The sequence below is a fragment of the Oryx dammah genome, unplaced genomic scaffold (assembly GCF_014754425.2).
Source record: "Oryx dammah isolate SB20612 unplaced genomic scaffold, SCBI_Odam_1.1 HiC_scaffold_16, whole genome shotgun sequence".
Lineage (NCBI taxonomy): Eukaryota > Metazoa > Chordata > Mammalia > Artiodactyla > Bovidae > Oryx > Oryx dammah.
Genome location: NW_024070200.1, coordinates 21,689,993 through 21,709,138, shown reverse-complemented (window position 1 = coordinate 21,709,138; position 19,146 = coordinate 21,689,993). Strand labels below are relative to the sequence as shown.

At 39.0% G+C, this 19,146-nt stretch overlaps 1 protein-coding gene and 1 non-coding gene across 2 annotated transcripts in view; one reads left to right on the top strand and one right to left on the bottom strand.

The window, feature by feature from the left end:
• Positions 1-19,146, top strand: part of TTC6 (tetratricopeptide repeat domain 6) — a 205,036-nt gene that overhangs the window by 26,641 nt on the left and 159,249 nt on the right. The window lies entirely within an intron of this gene.
• Positions 1,896-1,997, bottom strand: LOC120875767. Its single transcript, XR_005724068.1, has one exon. It is a non-coding gene; the product is annotated as a U6 spliceosomal RNA (small nuclear RNA).

Sequence of the window (19,146 nt, the reverse complement as noted above, 5' to 3'; positions counted from 1 at the left end):
GTTGTGGCACGTGGTATCTAGTTCCTTGACCAGAAATTGAACCTGGGCCCGCTGCCTTGGGAACTCGGAGTCTTAGCCCCTGGACCATGAGGAAAAGTCCCCAGATGTTTTATTTTTTGACCACACTTTGCAACACATGGGATCTTAGTTCCCCAACCAGGGACTGAATCTTTGCCCCCTGCAGTGGAAGCACAGAGCTTACCACTCGACCACCAGGGAAGTCCGGTATTATCATTGTTTTATTTAAAATTTTATCAAAATAATAGGGAGATGTAGTTTAAAAAGTTATATAGTGCTACTTGATTTTTTAAAAAAAATTACAACAGTTCCATACCTCTCATTTCTACTCCCCATAGAAAATTACTCTTCAACCTTTTAGCTACTCATCTTACATGTACTGTGTCTCTTTTGCTGTCTTCGTACTTCTAAATAATATTTTAATGCTGCTCTTTCTGATTTTTTAATATTAGACAGCATCTGTTGGTTTTCTTTATGAAATATAACAATTTAGTGCTTTTTCTACCATTTGCCATCACTCCATGGCACATACATTTTCCTATCTTCACAACATAATCATAATTTTTGATATTTGCAATGTATTATTTAGGAAGATATCATAGCTATCATTTTCTTTATTGAGTAACTACCTTTTCCTAGAATTGATGATTGCAGAGTTTCTCTTTTTTCCCCTAGTTATTTAGTGTTTTGTGTAAACATCACTAATTTCTTTTTTTTTTTTTTTGAGGTTAATTACTTTACAGTATTGTATTGGTTTTGCCATACATCAGCATGAATCTGCCATGGGTATACATGTGTTCCCCATCCTGAACCCCCCTCCCCCCTCCCTCCCTGTACTATCCCTCTGGGTCGTCCCAAGGGACGACCAGCCCCAAGCATCCAGTATCATGCATCAAACCTGGACTGGCGATTCGTTTCATATATGATACTATCAATGTTTCAATGCCATTCTCCCAAATCATCCCACCCTCTCCCTCTCCCACAGAGTCCAAAAGACTGTTCTATACATCTGTGTCTCTTTTGCTGTCTTGCATACAGGGTTATCATTACCATCTTTCTAAATTCCATATATATGCATTAGTATACTGTATTGGTGTTTTTCTTTCTGGCTTACTTCACTCTGTATAATCGGCTCCAGTTTCATCCACTTCATTAGAACTGATTCAAATGTATTCTTTTTAATGGCTGAGTAATATTCCATTGTGTATATGTACCACAGCTTTCTTATCCATTCATCTGCTGATGGACACCTAGGTTACTTCCATGTCCTGGCTATTATAAACAGTGCTGCAATGAACATTGGGGTACACGGGTCTCTTTCAATTCTGGTTTCCTCCATGTGTATGCCCAGCAGTGGGATTGCCGAGTCATAAGGCAGTTCTATTTCCAGTTTTTTAAGAAATCTTCACACTGTTCTCCATAGTGGCTGTACTAGTTTGCATTCCCACCAACAGTGTAAGAGGGTTCCCTTTTCTCCACACCCTCTCCAGCATTTATTGCTTGTAGACTTTTGGATGACAGCCATTCTGACTGGTGTGAAATGGTACTTCATTGTGGTTTTGATTTGCATTTCTCTGATAATGAGTGATGTTGGGCATCTTTTCATGTGTTTGTTAGCCATCCGTATGTCTTCTTTGGAGAAATGTCTATTTAGTTCTTTGGCCCATTTTTTTATTGGGTCATTTATTTTTCTGGAATTGAGCTGCAGGAGTTGCTTGTATATTTTTGAGATTAGTTGTTTGTCAGTTGCTTCATTTGCTATTATTTTCTCGCATTCTGAAGGCTGTCTTTTCACTTTGCTTATAGTTTCCTTTGTTGTGCAGAAGCTTTTAAGTTTAATTAGATCCTATTTGTTTATTTTTGCTTTTATTTCCAATAAAAATATGGAATGCTTCACGAATTTGCATGTCATCCTTGCGCAGGGGCCATGCTAATCTTCTCTGTATCGTTCCAATTTTGGTATATGTGCTGCCAAGCACCATCACTAATTTCTTGCTGTGCTTTTTGATACATCATAGAATCTTTCATATTCTTTCTTTGAGAGTTTTTGGAGTTGATTTCCTGGTAAGATCTGGATTAATTGCTCTCTGGGCTACTGTTGTACTTACCTGTGGCCATGGCATTTGCCTTCATCATCTGTGATTGAGCCACGTATCTTCTGGTTTCTTGACTTACTAACTACCAAGAAAGGATACATGCTGCTGCTGCTGCTAAGTCGCTTCAGTCGTGTCCAACTCTGTGCGACCCCACAGACGGCAGCCCACTAGGCTCCTCCATCTCTGGGATTCTCCAGGCAAGAATACTGGAGTGGGTGGCCATTTTCTTCTCCAATGTATGAAAGTGAAAAGCAAAAGGGAAGTCGCTCAGTCGTCCCAACTCTTAGCGACCCCATGGACTGCAGCCCACCAGGCTCCTCTGTCCATGGGATCTTCCAGGCAAGAGTACTGGAGTGGGGTGCCATTGCCTTCTCCAAAGATACATGGGAGGTACTTAAAAAAAAAATCTCACTTGTGAAAGTTTCCATATCTTACCTTCACTTAACAGTTTGGTCACAGAATGCTAGGTCAAAAGTTACTTTACTCAGAATTTTGAAAGTGCTATTCCGTCTTCTAACATCTGTGGTTGCCTGCCGGTCAGAGCTTCAGTGATGTTCTCCTTTCTGTTCCCTTCTAGTGAGCTTTTCTCCTGTCTCTAAAAGCCTTTTACTCCAGGTTTCCTGCAGTTTCATGTGGCATGATGTCCTTCAGTTCTGGGAAATTTCCTTTTGTTACTTATAAGTCTTCACCGCTGTTTTCTAAGTCCTCTCTGGAACTCCTCTTAGTTGGATGTTGGTTCTCTGGAGTGATTCTCTTATTTTTATTTATTTCTCTACTATTTGCTTCCTTGTTGTTGCCTCTTTGTTTTGGCAGAATTTTCTTAATTTTTGTTTCTTTTTTTTGTATTGACATATTCATTCTGCTGGCTTGTTTTATTCTTAACCCTTTCTGTCCTCTGCCCTGGTGTGGGAGAAAGAGTTATTTGGCTGTATGAAGGGGAGTTCTAGGGAGGCTGTCTTCCCTTGCACCCTCACTTTTGGAGATTATTGCCTCTAATCCCTGGAGCTTCCCCAGTGGCTCAGTGGTTGAAGAATCAGCCTACACTGCAGGAACTTCAGGAGTGGTGGGTTTGATTTCTGGGTCAGGAAGATCCCCTGGAGGAGGGAATGGCAACCCACTCCAGTATTCTTGCCTGGACAATCCCATGGACAGAGGAGCCTGGCGGACTGTAGTTCATAGGTTACAAACAGCCTGACAGGACTGAGGCGAGTTAGCACACACACTTGCCTCCAATTCCTAAATCTTTCTGAGGTTATAGTTTGACTTGTTTTGCTTCTTGGCTTTCATTTTTGTAAAGCAAGTTTACATTTCACAGAGCATTTTTGATAAAATAAAAAAACATTTACAAAACATTCTCATGTCATCTTGTCAATGTTTAATATTGTTTTTAATGTGTGCCTTTATTTATTTATTTGCAACTTGCTATGTGTGTTACTGTTCATGGGGTTCTCAAGGCAAGAATACTGAAGTGGTTTGCCATTCCCTTCTCCAGTGGACCACATTCTGTCAGACCTCTCCACCATGACCCGCCCGTCTTGGGTTGCCCCGCGGGCATGGCTTGGTTTCATTGAGTTGGACAAGGCTGTGGTCCTAGTGTGATTAGATTGACTAGTTTTCTGTGAGTATGAAAAGGCAAAATGATAGGATACTGAAAGAGGAACTCCCCAGGTCTGTAGGTGCCCAATATGCTACTGGAGATCAGTGGAGAAATAACTCCAGAAAGAATGAAGGGATGAAGCCAAAGCAAAAACAATACCCAGCTGTGGATGTGACTGGTGATAGAAGCAAGGTCCGATGCTGTAAAGAGAAATATTGCATAGGAACCTGGAATGTCAGGCCCATGAATCAAGGCAGATTGGAAGTGGTCAAACAAGAGATGGCAAGAGTGAACGTCAACATTCTGGGAATCAGTGAACTAAAATGGACTGGAATGGGTGAATTTAACTCAGATGACCATTATATCTACTACTGCGGGAAGGAATCCCTCAGAAGAAATGGAGTAGCCATCATGGTCAACAAAAGAGTCCGAAATGCAGTACTTGGATGCAGTCTCAAAAACGACAGAATGATCTCTGTCTCCAAGGCAAACCATTCAGTATCACAGTTATCCAAGTCTATGTCCCAACCAGTAACGCTGAAGAAGCTGAAGTTGAACGGTTTTATGAAGACCTACAAGACCTTTTAGAACTAACACCCAAAAAAGATGTCCTTTTCATTATAGGGGACTGGAATGCAAAAGTAGGAAGTCAAGAAACACCTGGAGTAACAGGCAAATTTGGCCTTGGAATGTGGAATGAAGCAGGGCAAAGACTAATAGAGTTCTGCCAAGAAAATGCACTGGTCATAGCAAACACCCTCTTCCAACAACACAAGAGAAGACTCTACACATGGACATCACCAGATGGTCAACACCGAAATCAGATTGATTATATTCTTTGCAGCCAAAGATGGAGAAGCTCTATACAGTCAACAAAAACAAGACCAGGAGCTGACTGTGGCTCAGATCATGAACTCCTTATTACCAAATTCAGACTCAAACTGAAGAAAGTAGGGAAAACCACTAGACCATTCAGGTATGACCTAAATCAAATCCCTTATGATTATACAGTGGAAGTGAGAAATAGATTTAAGGGCCTAGATCTGATAGATAGAGTGCCTGATGAACTGTGGAATGAGGTTCGTGACATTGTACAGGAGACAGGGATCAAGACCATCCCCATGGAAAAGAAATGCAAAAAAGCAAAATGGCTGTCTGGGGAGGCCTTACAAATAGCTGTGAAAACAAGAGAGGCAAAAAGCAAAGGAGAAAAGCAAAGATATAAGCATCTGAATGCAGAGTTCCAAAGAATAGCAAGAAGAGATAAGAAAGCCTTCTTCAGCAATCAATGCAAGGAAATAGAGGAAAAGAACAGAATGGGAAAGACTAGAGATCTCTTCAAGAAAATTAGAGATACCAAGGGAACATTTCATGCAAAGATGGGCTCGATAAAGGACAGAAGTGGTCTGGACCTAACAGAAGCAGAAGATATTAAGAAGAGGTGGCAAGAATACACAGAAGAACTGTACAAAAAAGATCTTCACAACCCACATAATCATGATGGTGTGATCACTCATCTAGAGCCAGACATCCTGGAATGTGAAGTCAAGTGGGCCTTGGAAAGCATCGCTACGAACAAAGCTAGTGGAGGTGATGGAATTCCAGTTGAACTGTTTCAAATCCTGAAAGATGAAGCTGTGAAAGTGCTGCACTCAATATGCCAGCAAATTTGGAAAACTCAGCAGTGGCCACAGGACTGGAAAAGGTCAGTTTTCCTTCCAATCCCAAAGAAAGGCAATGCCAAAGAATGCTCAAACTACCGCACAACTGCACTCATCTCACATGCTAGTAAAGTAATGCTCAAAATTTTCCAAGCCAGGCTTCAGCAATACATGAACCGTGAACTCCCTGATGTTCAAGCTGGTTTTAGAAAAGGCAGAGGAACCAGAGATCAAATTGCCAACATCCATTGGATCATGGAAAAAGCAAGAGAGTTCCAGAAAAACATCTATTTCTGCTTTATTGACTATGCCAAAGCCTTTGACTGTGTGGATCATAATAAACTGTGGAAAATTCTGAAAGAGATGGGAATACCAGACTACCTGACCTGCCTCTTGAGAAATCTGTATGCAGGTCAGGAAGCAGCAGTCAGAACTGGACATGGAACAGCAGACTGGTTCCAAATAGGAAAAGGAGTATGTCAAGGCTGTATATTGTCACCCTGCTTATTTAATTTCTATGCAGAGTACATCATGAGAAATGCTGGACTGGAAGAAACACAAGCTGGAATTAGGATTGCTGGGAGAAATATCAATAACCTCAGATATGCAGATGACACCACCCTTATGGCAGAAAGTGAAGAGGAACTGAAAAGCCTCTTGGTGAAAGTGAAAGTGGAGAGTGAAAAAGTTGGCCTAAAGCTCAACATTCAGAAAACGAAGATCATGGCATCCGGTCCCATCACTTCATGGGAAATAGATGGGGAAACAGTGGAAACAGTGTCAGACTTTATTTTGGGGGGCTCCAAAATCACTGCAGATGGTGACTGCAGCCATGAAATTAAAAGACGCTTACTCCTTGGAAGAAAAGTTATGACCAACCTAGATAGTATATTCAAAAGCAGAGACATTACTTTGCCGACTAAGGTCCGTCTAGTCAAGGCTATGGTTTTTCCTGTGGTCATGTATGGATGTGAGAGTTGGACAGTGAAGAAGGCTGAGCACCGAAGAGTTAATGCTTTTTAACTGTGGGGTTGGAGAAGACTCTTGAGAGTTCCTTGGACTGCAAGGAAATCCAACCAGTCCATTCTGAAGGAGATCAGCCCTGGGATTTCTTTGGAAGGAATGATGCTAAAGCTGAAACTCCAGTACTTTGGCCACCTCATGCAAAGAGTTGATTCATTGGAAAAGACTCTGATGCTGGGGAGGGATTGGGGGCAGGAGGAGAAGGGGATGACCGAGGATGAGATGGCTGGATGGCATCAGCGACTCGATGGACGTGAGTCTGAGTGAACTCCGGGAGATGGTGATGGACAGGGAGGCTGTGATTCATGGGGTCGCAAAGAGTTGGACACGACTGAGTGACTGAACTGACTGACTGGTGTGTGTTACAGTAGTAAGACACCAGAATAAATAACAGTCTTAGAAAACACATTTTGAGATTCTCATTGGCTGTTAAGTCACATCCAAAGTAAACTTCCTTTAATATTTTTGCTCCCAATTGGAGGAGTGTTTATTTAAAGCAATGTCTTCTTATATTTGAAACTTGTCTAAGATAATTGTTTTTTTGCTCTTTTTTAAAAAATTGAAATATCATTAATTTATAATGTTATGTTAGTTTCATATACAGCAAAGTGATTGTTATACATATATTCTTTTTATATTCTTTTCCATTATAGTTTATTACAAGCCTGGCAGGCTATAGTACATAGGGTCACAAAGAATTGGATATGACTGAAGTGACTTATCACACCTTATTATAAGATACTGGACATAATTCCCTGTGTTACACAATAGGACCTTGTTGTTTATCTGCTTTATACATAGTAGTTTGTATCTGCTAATCCCAAATGCCTAATCTATCTCTCTCACCCTTTCCCCTTTGGTAATCCTAAATTTGTTTTCTATGTCTGTGGGTCAGTGTCTATCTTGTATTTAAGTTCATTTCTATCATTTTTTTTTTTTTTTAGATTCCACATATGAGCGATACAGTCTGTCTTTGTTTGGCTTACTCAGCATGATAATCTATAGATCCATGCATGTTGCTATAAATGACATTATTTCATTATTTTTTATGACTGAGTAATATTCCATTTGACTGACACACACACACACACACACACACACATCAAATCTTCATTATCCATTTATCTGTCAGTGGACATTTAGCTTGCTTCCATATCTTGGCTACTGTAAATAGTGCTGCTGGGAACACTGGGGTCATGTATCTTTTGAATTAGACCTTTTTCTGGATATACACCCAAGAGTGGGATTACTGGATCATATGGTAACTCTAATTTTAGTTTTTAAAGGGACTTCCATACTGTTCTCCATAGTGGCTGTACCAGTTGCATTCTTACCAACAGTGGAGGATGCTTTCCTTTTCTCCATGCCTTCACTAGCTTTTATTATTTGTAGACTTTTTGATAATGGCCATTCTGACTGGTGTGACGTGATACCTGATTATGGTTTTGATTTGTATTTCCCTAATAACTAGCACATGAGCATCTTTTCTTATGCCTGTTGGCCATCTGTATATCTTCTTTTGAGAAATGTCTATGTACGTATTCTGTCTATGTTTTGGTTGGGTTGTTTGATTTTTGGTATTGAGTCGTATGAGCTGTTTGTATGTTTTAGAAATTAATCTGTTGTTGGTAGCATTGTTTGCAAATATCTTCTCCCATTTTGTTTGTGGTTTCCTTTGCTGTGCAAAAGCTTATAAGTTTGATTTAGTCCCATTTGTTTATTTTTGCTTTTATTTCTAGTGCCTTCAGAGACTGGCTAACCTAGGAGAACATTGCTACAATTTATGTCAGAAAATGTTTTGAGTATGTTTTATTCTAGGCGTTTTATGGTGTTTGGTCTTACATTTAAGTCTTTAAGCCAGTTCAAGTTTATTTTTGTATATGGTGTGAGAGTATATTCTAATTTCATTGATTTATGTGTGGCTGTCCGGTTTCCCAACACTACTTGCTGAAGAGCTTATCTTTTTTCCATTGTATATTCTTGCCTCCTTTATCAAAGTTTAATTGACTGTAGGTCTGTGGATTTATTTCTGCGCTTTCTTTTCTGTTCCATTGGCCCCCATGTCTGTTTTTGTGCCAGTGCTGTGCTTTTTTGATTGCTGTAGTGTTGTAGTGATGTCTGAAGTCTGGGACGGTTCTTTTCCAGCTTTGTTCTTTTTCGTCAGAATCAATTATGGATCTTTTATGATCCCATATCAATTTTAGGATTACTTATTCTAGTTCTGTGAAAATATTTCATGGGTAATTTGATAGAGATTGCATTAAATCTGTAGATTGCTTTGGATAGTATGGCCATTTTAACTATTAATTCTTCTAGTCCAAGACCACAGGATAGCCTTCTATTTCTTTGACTCATCTTCAGTGTTTCCTTTATCAGTGTTCACCTCCTTGGTCAAGTTTACTCCAAAGTACTGTTTTTGGATGCTATTTTTAAAGTATTTTTTTAAAAAAACTTTCTTTCTAGTATTTCATTTTGTCAGCGTAAAGAGATGCAACAGATATCTGTTAGTATCCTGCTACCTCACTGAGTTCATTGATCAATTCTGCTAGTTTTTGTGTGGAGTCTTTAGGATTCTTTCTCTCTATAGTATGTCATTGGCATATAATGACAGTTTCACTTTGTCCCTTCCAATTTGGATTCCTTTTATCTCTTTCTTGTCTGATAGCTGTGGCTAGGACTTCTGGTACTTTGTTGAATATTAGAGGTGAGAACTAATATCCTTGTCTCTTTCCAGATTTTAGCATGAAGACTTTCAGCTCTTCACTGTTGAGTATTATGTTGGTCATGGGTTTGTCATAAATGACTTTTATTAGGTTGAACTATCTTCCCTCTATACCTACTTTGATAAGACTTCTTTTTTTCATGAATGGGTGTTGAATTTCATCAGCTTCTTTTTCTACATCTATTGAGATACTCATGTAGTTTTTGTCTTTTTTTTGTTGATGTATATCACATTGATTAATTTGCATATGTTGAGCCATGCTTGAGAGCTTGGAATGAATCCAACTTGATTGTGGTGTATGATCTTTTTTTAATGTGTTGTTGGATTCTATTTGCTAATATTTTGTTGAGAACTTTTGCATGTATATTCATCAGAAATATCAGCCTGTAATTTTCTTTTTTGATGGTGTCTTTGTCTGGTTTTGATGTCAGGGTGATGGTGGCTTCCTATAACTTTGGGAGCATCCTCCCCCTTCAGTCTTTTGGAAGAGTTTGAGAATTGGTATATGTTCTTCCTTTATGTTTGGTAGAATTCTCCAGTGAAGTCATCCAGTCCTGGATTATTGTTTTTAGAGAATCGTTTTTTAAATTAGATTTTTGATTTCAGTTCTAATAATCGCTGTGTTCAAATTATATATTTCTTCTTGATTCAGTTTTGGTGGGCTATTTATTTTCAGAAATTTGTCCACTTCTAGGTTGCCCAGTTTGTTGACACTTAGTTGTTCATAGTATTCTCTTACAGTTTTTTCTTTTTTCTTTTTTTTTTTGTATTTCTGTGGTATTGAATGTTATTTCTCTCAAATTTCTTATTTTGCTTATTTGGGTCCTCTCTCTTTTCTTCTTTCTTCTTTCTGGTGAGCTGGCCAGAGGTTTGTTGGGTTTGTTTACCATTTCAAAAAAAATGAGATTTTGGTTTTATTGATTTTTTTCAGTCTCTATTTTATTCATTTCCTCTCTGATCCTTATTATTTCCTTCTTTCTGCTGACTTGAGATTCTTGTTGTTGTTGTTGTTCTTTTTCTAGCTCTTTTAGATGGTAAAGGTGAGGTTGCTATTTGAAATTTGTAATTTTTGTTGTTTGAGGAAGTCTTTGTTGCTATGGACTTCCCTCTGAGGACTGCTTTTGCTGCCTCCTATAGAGTCTTATATGATTGTATTTTAGAAATGCTTTAAATTGAAAAGATAGTAAAAGCATAACTTAAAAAAAATATTTGGAATTTGGAACTGGCAATCATTAGAGAATAAAGCAGTTCAGGGATAAGTAATTTTTCTCTTGGTTTGTCTAGTCTCGTAAATTTAAGCAAAAATATATAGTGGGTACTTGGACAAAATTTAAATTAGTTTAAATAATAGCACTCTCAAAAATATGAGTAAGTCAGGTATTTGAGTTATTAAAAATTTTTGTTTTCTAATTTATAGAGAATGAGACTAGATTTTATAGACTATAGATTCTATAGTCTACTAATGCTAATCTGGAGATTATGTAAATAATTTCTAAATTTATATTAAGTTTGTGATTTCTTGATGCTGTGGATGGGTTTGGAAACTGTGAGTAAGTGATTTTGGCTGCTCTTTGGATGTGTCACTTACAACCCTTCACCATCCCCCACCCTCACCCCTGGCCTCACCCCCCAGTTGTTTAAATCACTTGCATGTCTAGTGTAGTGGGCTTGGAGATTTTGACATAAAGACTGGAAAAATAAGAATCATGACCAATGCCACCCTTGAATTTTGATACTGTAAAGATGAATGTTAGTTGCTCAGTCATGTCTGACTCTTTGTGACCCCATGGGCTGTAGCCTGCCAGGCTTCTCTGTTCGTGGGATTTCCTGGGCAAGAATACTGGAGTGGGCTGCCATTTCCTTCTCCAGAGGATCCCGACCCAGGGATTGAACCCAGGTCTCCTGAGTTTCAGGCAGATTCTTTACCATCTGAGCCACCTGGGCTTAAGTCCTTAAAGATGAATATTTATAATGAAACAAGTTGACAAAATTTTCATCTAAATAGAGAAACTGAGTGGTACCCAAAAAAGCAAAGACTAAAGAAGAAAAAAATACTCTTATGTATAAAATGGATAGTTTCTCATAGTTTCTCAAATAATTCCTCTAGTTTCCATTTAACTTTCTGTGTTTTAAGCTATTTCCAGCAGTTTAAAAATAAAACCTTGTGTTTTAATTTCTATTAATATACTACTATTTTGCTACCATGTGATTGATATGAATTATGATATCTTGAATTTTTAGAGTATGAACCCCCAAACAGGATTACTGTTTTTTTTTTTTTTCAGAACTACCCTTGTGTCAATTTGAAGTAACCATCTTTTTCTTTGAATTTTTGGCTGTGTCTATAATATAGGCATATCATATCCCTTTTCTAGATTTTTATTTTTCTAACAGCTCCTCCCAGTCTTATTCATTATTCAGCATGACTTAGCATCATGCAGGGGCCCAAAGTACTTTGAATAGGTATCAACAAAAGATAATAAAATGACTGTAGATTCCCAGAAAATGTAAAGATAAACATTAATCTGATCCTACAACTACCCAGTACCTGTCATCACTCAATATTTTATTTGTGGGTATTCATAAGGGACTTTCCTGCAAAGTCTTAATTTTTTGTTTAATTAAAAAATTAATGTATTTATTTTTGGTTGCTCTGGGTCTTTATTGCCGCATGAAGGCTCTCTCTAGTTGTGGTGAGCAGGGGCTACTCTTCGTTGTGGTGGCTCCTTTTGCCGTGGAGCACAGACAGGCTCTGCGTGCACAGGCTTCAGTCGTTGGGGCACATGGGCTCAGTAGTTGTGACTCAAGGGCTTTAGAGCGCAGGCTCCGCGGCATGTTATTCCAGTCTAGAGATTGAAGCCTTGTTCCCTGCATTGGCAGGAGGATTCTTAACTGGATCACCAGGGAAGTCCCTTCCACAACGTCTTAACCATGGCTCTTAATTTCAGTTTGTTGTTATTTTCTTTTAACATGTAAAGTTGGAATGATAATAGTCATTATCACATGGATTTGTTGAATAATGTCTGTCAAGTGTTCACGGATGCTTGGACCACCATAAGTGCCAAGTAATTCTTAGCTTTCGTGATATATTCTTTTGCCTATCTCTTGTTAAATATCTGGCTTTTGGATGTGTGTTAGATATTTTGGAAAGAAGCAAATGTCATTTAAAGCAATGTCTTTCAAATACAATGGGTGAACACTTTTGGAGTAAAGCCTTTTTGCGTCAAAAATCCAGGTATAGCAATGAAAAAGAAAGATAGTTTTTTCTTTTGTAGAAGGCAAAGTGTCTCTGAATGTAGTTCGAAAAGATATTCCAAAAATTACGGAATTAAGTGTGGAACTTCCAAAATGGACTCCTTTAAAGTAGTTGGCAGCATCGAGAATGCAAAGAATGAGGTGTTGCCCAGCATTAATTCAGTCATGAAATGTCTTTGAGTGAGTACTATATACACATCATTCCCTTATGATCTCGTGGAAGGGACAGGCTTCAAATTCCCACACAATTTTGCAAGCCACATGGTGCTATGATCCGTAGATGTGGGTGCTGTGATTGTGGGTAGATGAAGTCAAGGATGCTAATGTGTGAACATGGATGAGTTTGATTTAAGAAGATTACCCTGTCTAGTGGGAAAATGAAATAGCTTTGGTAGGTGGTGGTTAAGTTGGTTGTAGGTTATAACAGCTAAGAGGCCAGTGTGGAAATTCCAGAAATATTTAGGCAGCAACTTAAGGATTTGGTATTGAGCTGGATTTTGGAGTTGAGGGAGAGGAGAAATGTCAAAGATGTTTCCTCCTTTCTGGCATTTGTACATTGCCATTCTGGAAACAACTAGCTGCTTCTCCTTTTTTAAAAAATATTTGTTTATTTGGCTTTGTTGGGTCTTAGTTGCAGCAGGAAGAATCTTGAATCTTTGTTGCTGCATGCATGATCTTTAGCTGTGGCATGAGAATTCTTAGTTGTGGCATGTGGGGTCTAGTTTCCTGACCAGGAATTGAATCTAGGCCCCATGCTTTGGGAGCATGGAGTCTTAGCCACTGAACCACCAGGGAAGTCCCACACAATGAAGTTCTTGAAATCTGTAAAGAACTAGAGATGGATGATTCTAAAGTCACATTCTAATCAGATAGAATGGCATAAATACAAAATAGAAGTTCAAGTAATGTGTTGTGTGAGCAATGAATTCTGAGTGAGCATTCAAGGAGGACAGACACTTCAATAAAAAATCATTTTCAAAAGGTTTAGAAGGCTTGGAAACTTTCCAATTAAAAAAAGAAGAAAAACAAAAAACAAAACAAAAAAACCCTCCTCCTCCCCCAAACCTCCTGAACGCCTTATTTATCTGCCTATGCCACCTGGAGAGAATCCCTGAAACAGTGTATTCAGAAAGAAAATTCCTGACAGCGGGACAAATGTAAGTAGGGGTACTAAGCCAAGAAAGGACCCAGTGTATTTGGGACACTATACCAGTATGAATGATTTGAAACAATCTATAAAGAAAAATAACACATTTACAGTCATACCTCAGTGATATTGTGGGTTCATTCCAGACCATTGCAATAAAGTGAGTCACACGAATTTTTGAGTTTCCCATTGTGTATAAAAGTTATGTTTACACCATAATGGAGTCCATTAAGTGTGCAGTGGCATTATGTCTGAAAAATGTACATACCTTAATTAAAAAATACCTTAATGCTAAAAATCATCTGAGGCTTCAGGGAGCTGTAATCTTTTTGCAATAGTAACATCAGAGATCCCATTTCACAGATCACCCGTAACAAATATAATAATGAAAAAAGATGGAACTATTGCAAGAATTACCAAAATATGACACAGAGACACCAAGTAAGCCAATGCTGTTGGAAAAATGACACCAATAGACTTGCTGGATGCGGGGTTGTCACAAACCTTCAGTTTGTAAAAAAACACATTATCTACAAAGTACAATAAAGCAAAGCACAATAAAACAAGGCATACCTGTATTGGTGTGCTTCATGAATTGAAATTTACTTCATACATTGCTTATCATTATGTAGATTTTTTTCACAGGTATCAATTTTATAAAATACTATTTTGATTAATAAAGTTTAAAGCAGAAGGTCAAAGTAGAGTGGTTCTTTAAATTCTTTAACTTAAACTCCCAGTGAAAGTAATTTTGAGAGGAGATACAAATTTATCTTGTTTTACAGACAATATGGTATGTAGTGAGGTGATAACATCAGTTCAAGCCATGTAACTCTACATAGGGAGATAAGTTTGATTTCTTTTGTTGATATATACCAACTCTTAAAAGTATTTGTTTTGTCAGGAATTCCAGAGTGGAAAATTCATTCCTTTGGTCCTCTTTAGAAATACATTTTCCCCCACAAAGTGGTGATTTCTTGTTACTTATCAGTCATTTACATCAGGGGTCACCAAACTTCTCTGTAAAGTAAATAGTAGATAGTAAATAGTTTAAGCTTTGTGGGCCAAAAGGTGAAATCAAGAACAATGTGTAGGTACTTATATAATAAGAGAAAATGAATTTCCAAAAATATCAATGAAATTAAAATTTTTTAATGGACATTGAAATTTGAATTGCACAGGATTTTTTACATATCACAAAATGTTATTTTTCTTTTGCTTTTTAAAAATCATTAAAAAATGTAAAAACCATTCTTAGCTCATGGACCAAACAAAAACAGGTGACTGGCCAGATTTGGTAGGCCATCTTTTGCCAAGTCTTGATTTATATTATATTATGAAAGACTGTCATTTTATGTGATCAAGTTTTCCTCTTTTGAACAAAAGAGAGATGGAGGGGACCTTGGCCATTGTTACTTAAAAGTGTGAGTTGGTGAGGCTTGCAGTTGGAGGTATTCTTGGTTTTACTAGTCTTGGCTTTCTGTTTTTAGAAAAGCCCTGGATAAATAAGATGTCTGAAAAAGTCTTTCTTTTGCCTTCACTTTAGAAATGTATATGAAGGTAAATGATTATGGAAACTCATGACATTTTTGAGAATACATCCATGCTTCCACTCTAAAATTTGGATCTTGGTCTTACAAAGCTATAATCATTGGGTGACATAGAGTTTATTTTTCTTTGAAATATAAATTATATGATGATTAATTACCAAGACTTAGAAGTTGGTTAATCAAGGGTTACTCTTAATCAGCAGTTCTCTTATTCATGTTATCAAGTTGAAACCTTTTTGCTTTGTTATGCTAGTTGCTTTAGACGTGATATTCATGATATTAATATAGATAAACTTTTGAAAAAAGTGTCATTTGTTCTACCATTGACTGTTTGAAAAGTCACAGAATTTCCCTTATGAAATTTAATGCAGAGATTTATTCTGTGAGGAGTCAGGGTCCCAAATCAGCACTTAAATTGAAAATGATGAACACTCTTAACTACCCCTGAGCATCTTAAAGGACAAGAGGCCAGATAAAACAGCTACACAGGCTTCCCAGGTGGTGCAGTGGTAAAAAAAAATCTCCCTGCAAATGCAGGAGGAGAAAGAGGCGCAGGCTTGATCCTGGGTCGGGAAGATCCCCTGGAGAAGGAAATGGCAGCCCACCCCAGTATTCTTGCCCAGAGAATTCCATAGACAGAGGATCCTGGTGAGCTGGAGTCCATGGAGTCAAAACGAGTCAGACACAACTGAACGGCTAAGCACACAGCACACACCGCAAGACAGCTACCCAGTCTCCAGGTGAGCCCAGGGGAGCTAGGCTGAGCCTAAGATGACATGGCTGGTTAATGTTTTGGGGCTATACATCTGCTTGAAACTGAAATCACACTCTTTAGGTGAGATGTTCATACTCTGAGGCTGCATCGGGAACTGAGGCAGCAGCCAAGTCAAGCTTGTCATCTTAAGCACATAAAAGAGCCTTGATTTAAATAGATGATTCTTTTTCTCCTTCTACTCCAAACATATATAGTTAAATCTGTTGGAGCCAAATAAATATGTAATTACAAAGCAGTTTACAAATGAAACAAGTTATAAATTTAAATATGTTTTCTGATTAGCCCATCTATATTGTATTTCTGCTTAACCAAGAGCAGTGATTTCTAGCATACCAGAGAGTCCTGGGATCATATGGAGGTGGGCGGGAGGAATGAGTGGAGAGGGCATTGGCCTCCCAGCACTCTCCATCAGTCCTTACCCAAGTGCAACATTCCTTTTCTTTTTTTTGTTTACTTTATTTATTTTTGGCTACACTGGGTCTTTGTTGCTTAGCATAGGCTTTCTCTAGTTGCAAGTGAGCAGGAGCTGCTTGAGCACAGGCTCAATAGTTGTGGCGCACGGGCTAGTTGCCCTATGGCATGTAGAATCTTCCCAGACCAGGGATCAGACTCCTGTCTCCTGTATTGCTAGGTGGATTCTCTACCACTGAGCCACCAGGGAAGCCCCTGGCATTCCCTTTTGATCTACTGGTTTGCTGGACCTTCAAGCATGAATTTGACAAAAAAAAGATCCTGCCTTTTTTTTTTTCTTTTTTAAATATTTGGCCTGCTGGGTCTTTGTTAATGGGCGCAGGCTTTGGCACGTGGGATCTTCCCGGGTCAGGGATTGAACCCATGTCTCCTGCAGTGGCAGAAGGATTCTTTACCACTGAGCTACCAGGGAAGCCCAAGATCCTGCTTTGTAAAAAGCTGAAAGTTGGTTTAAAGTTCATTTCTACATGCCTAAATGCTCCAGTGCCTGTCACCACGCCTAGCAGTTTTCCTGCTCCTCTCAGGCAGTTGCTGGCTTGTCATATGGCCTGTGGGATGCCTTATCTGGGTAGAGGTTCCCTTAGGAGGGGAGGGAGGGGAAATAAAGAAAGATAACCCCAAACTCGTTTGATCTCGATCTGCTAAAGCCCCCCTCTGCCTCCAGCCTTGTCATTTTCTGCTCATATCCTCTAAGGGGGAGGTGGAGGTGGGCATTACCCAGCTACTATCCTGGTGACATTCACCGCAGCTCAGGGCTCTCAGAGCTCTCAAGTTATACTGTGCTGGCCCCAGGACTGCATTTGTGACTTTTGTGCGCCCAAGGCACTTTTGCCTTTGGAGTTCCTTGTATTGTAAAAAATATTTGAAGATTATTTGCCTATGTTGGTATAAAAAAGAAATAGAATTCAGGCTGGATTCATTATTTCATGTCCATCCTTATAAGTATCATTTTCATCTGATTGTAAAAGAAATGAAAATAAAAACATTTTTGTAGGTCTTCAAAATATCACAGGCCCTGGGCACTGTATCTGCTGAGTCCACCAGACATGTTACCCTTGGTTAGAGCAGGGGGATTAGGTTGGGGAGAAGGACTCTTTTTCTTCCCTTAGATGTGTTAAGTTAATAATTCTTTTACTCTTTACTTATAACACCCATTCTCCCCAATCATATACCTACCTACTATGAATCAGACATGAGTTCTGTTGGATTGAACCAGGAGAAAGATTTGAGAGACAGACGTGTCACTCCTCTCAGAAGACAAAGGCTTTCTTGTGGGATTCTGCTGATCATGCCTTAGCTTTTTCATTCTCTGGGTTTTTAAATTTTTTCCCACAAGTGACTCCATATTCATGCAGATGAGATTTTGGGAAGTTTGTTCGTAAGACTTTGCCAGGCATGTCCAAACATATCTGAATTCCATTTAGACTCAAGGTAGCCTCCCTATATTTCAAAAACTTGAGGGTTATTTTTTATTAATATTTTCCTTTGATCTGTGAAGATATCCTTAAGGAATGGAGAATGAGAATTTTTATTTTTTCAGAATTTGTTGTTGAGTCTTCATTGTGGCACACTGGCCCTCTCTAGCTGGGGCACTCGGGGGCTTCTCTGGTTGCAGCCCTTGGGTTTCTCTTGTTGCAGAGCATGGACTATGGAGTGTGTGGGCTCCGTAGTTGTAGCACGTGGCCTCTCTAGTTGGGTTTAGTTACCTTGCAGCGTGTGGGATCTTAGTTTCCCAACCAGGGATTGCATCTGCATCTCCTGCATTGGAAGACAGATTCTTAACCACTGGACCACCAGGAGAGTCCCAAGAATGAGAATTTAAAGAGAATATTCTTTTAAATCTTCTTATTTCCACTGACTGTATCTTAAGTTAGGCCCTCATCAGCTTTCACGTGAATCCTTTCAACATCTTCAGGACCAACTGCCAGTTCTTACCCTCACTGAAGTTTATTTACCAGGTACTTGTTATTGTGTTATTTCTCACAAAAATTTGGCTGGATTCCTACTGATCACAGGATAGAGTCCAACTCCAAAATGTAGATAACCTAGAGGGTGCTTCATGATTTAACCTTACTAGCCTCATACTTTTCTCTTGCAATCTAATGTCAGTCACCAGATATATCAGTCAGCTAATGCTGTGTAACAGCAGCTCTCTGAATCTAGTGGCTTATGACAGTATTATTATAGCTCTCACATCTCTTGGCTAGAGTTATTTGATCTGAACTGAACTTGCATATGGGTCTGCGAGTCCAATTGTTCATGTATCAGTGGGTCAATGGGAGGCTTTAACTGGAGCAGCTCTGCCCCTGTGTTTCCCTTTTGGGACTAACGTGTAGAGCAGGCACATCCATACATGTTTTCACCTCAAACCCATTGGTTTGACCAGGCATGCCTTTCTCACAGTGACAGCAGAAGCTCAAGACAGTGAAATGCAGGACCTCCTGAGCTCTGGGCTTGGAATTGGCCCGTCATCACTTGTGCCAAGTAGTGGCACAGGTGGTAAAGGTTCATTCTGAGCCATTGTGTCATGAGGAAGCCTGGCAAGTCTATTCTTGCTGAAACACTATTATGATATTTCTTGCTTCTTGATCCTGTGACTTCTCTGGTCCTTCTCCTGCTGATTCTGTGAGTCTTGCCCGTCTTCCAGTGCCTCTTATATGACAAGAGCCTGTTTTTGATGCTTCTGACTGAGAATGTTGATGGAATCATTTGATGACTTGAGTAGGCTCCTTGCGTTCCCCGACAGATGAACTTCCTTGCTCCTAAAATTCGCAAAGTGGGAGGAGGGAAAGTAAGAATGTAGATAATGTGGTACAAGTTCTAACAACTGC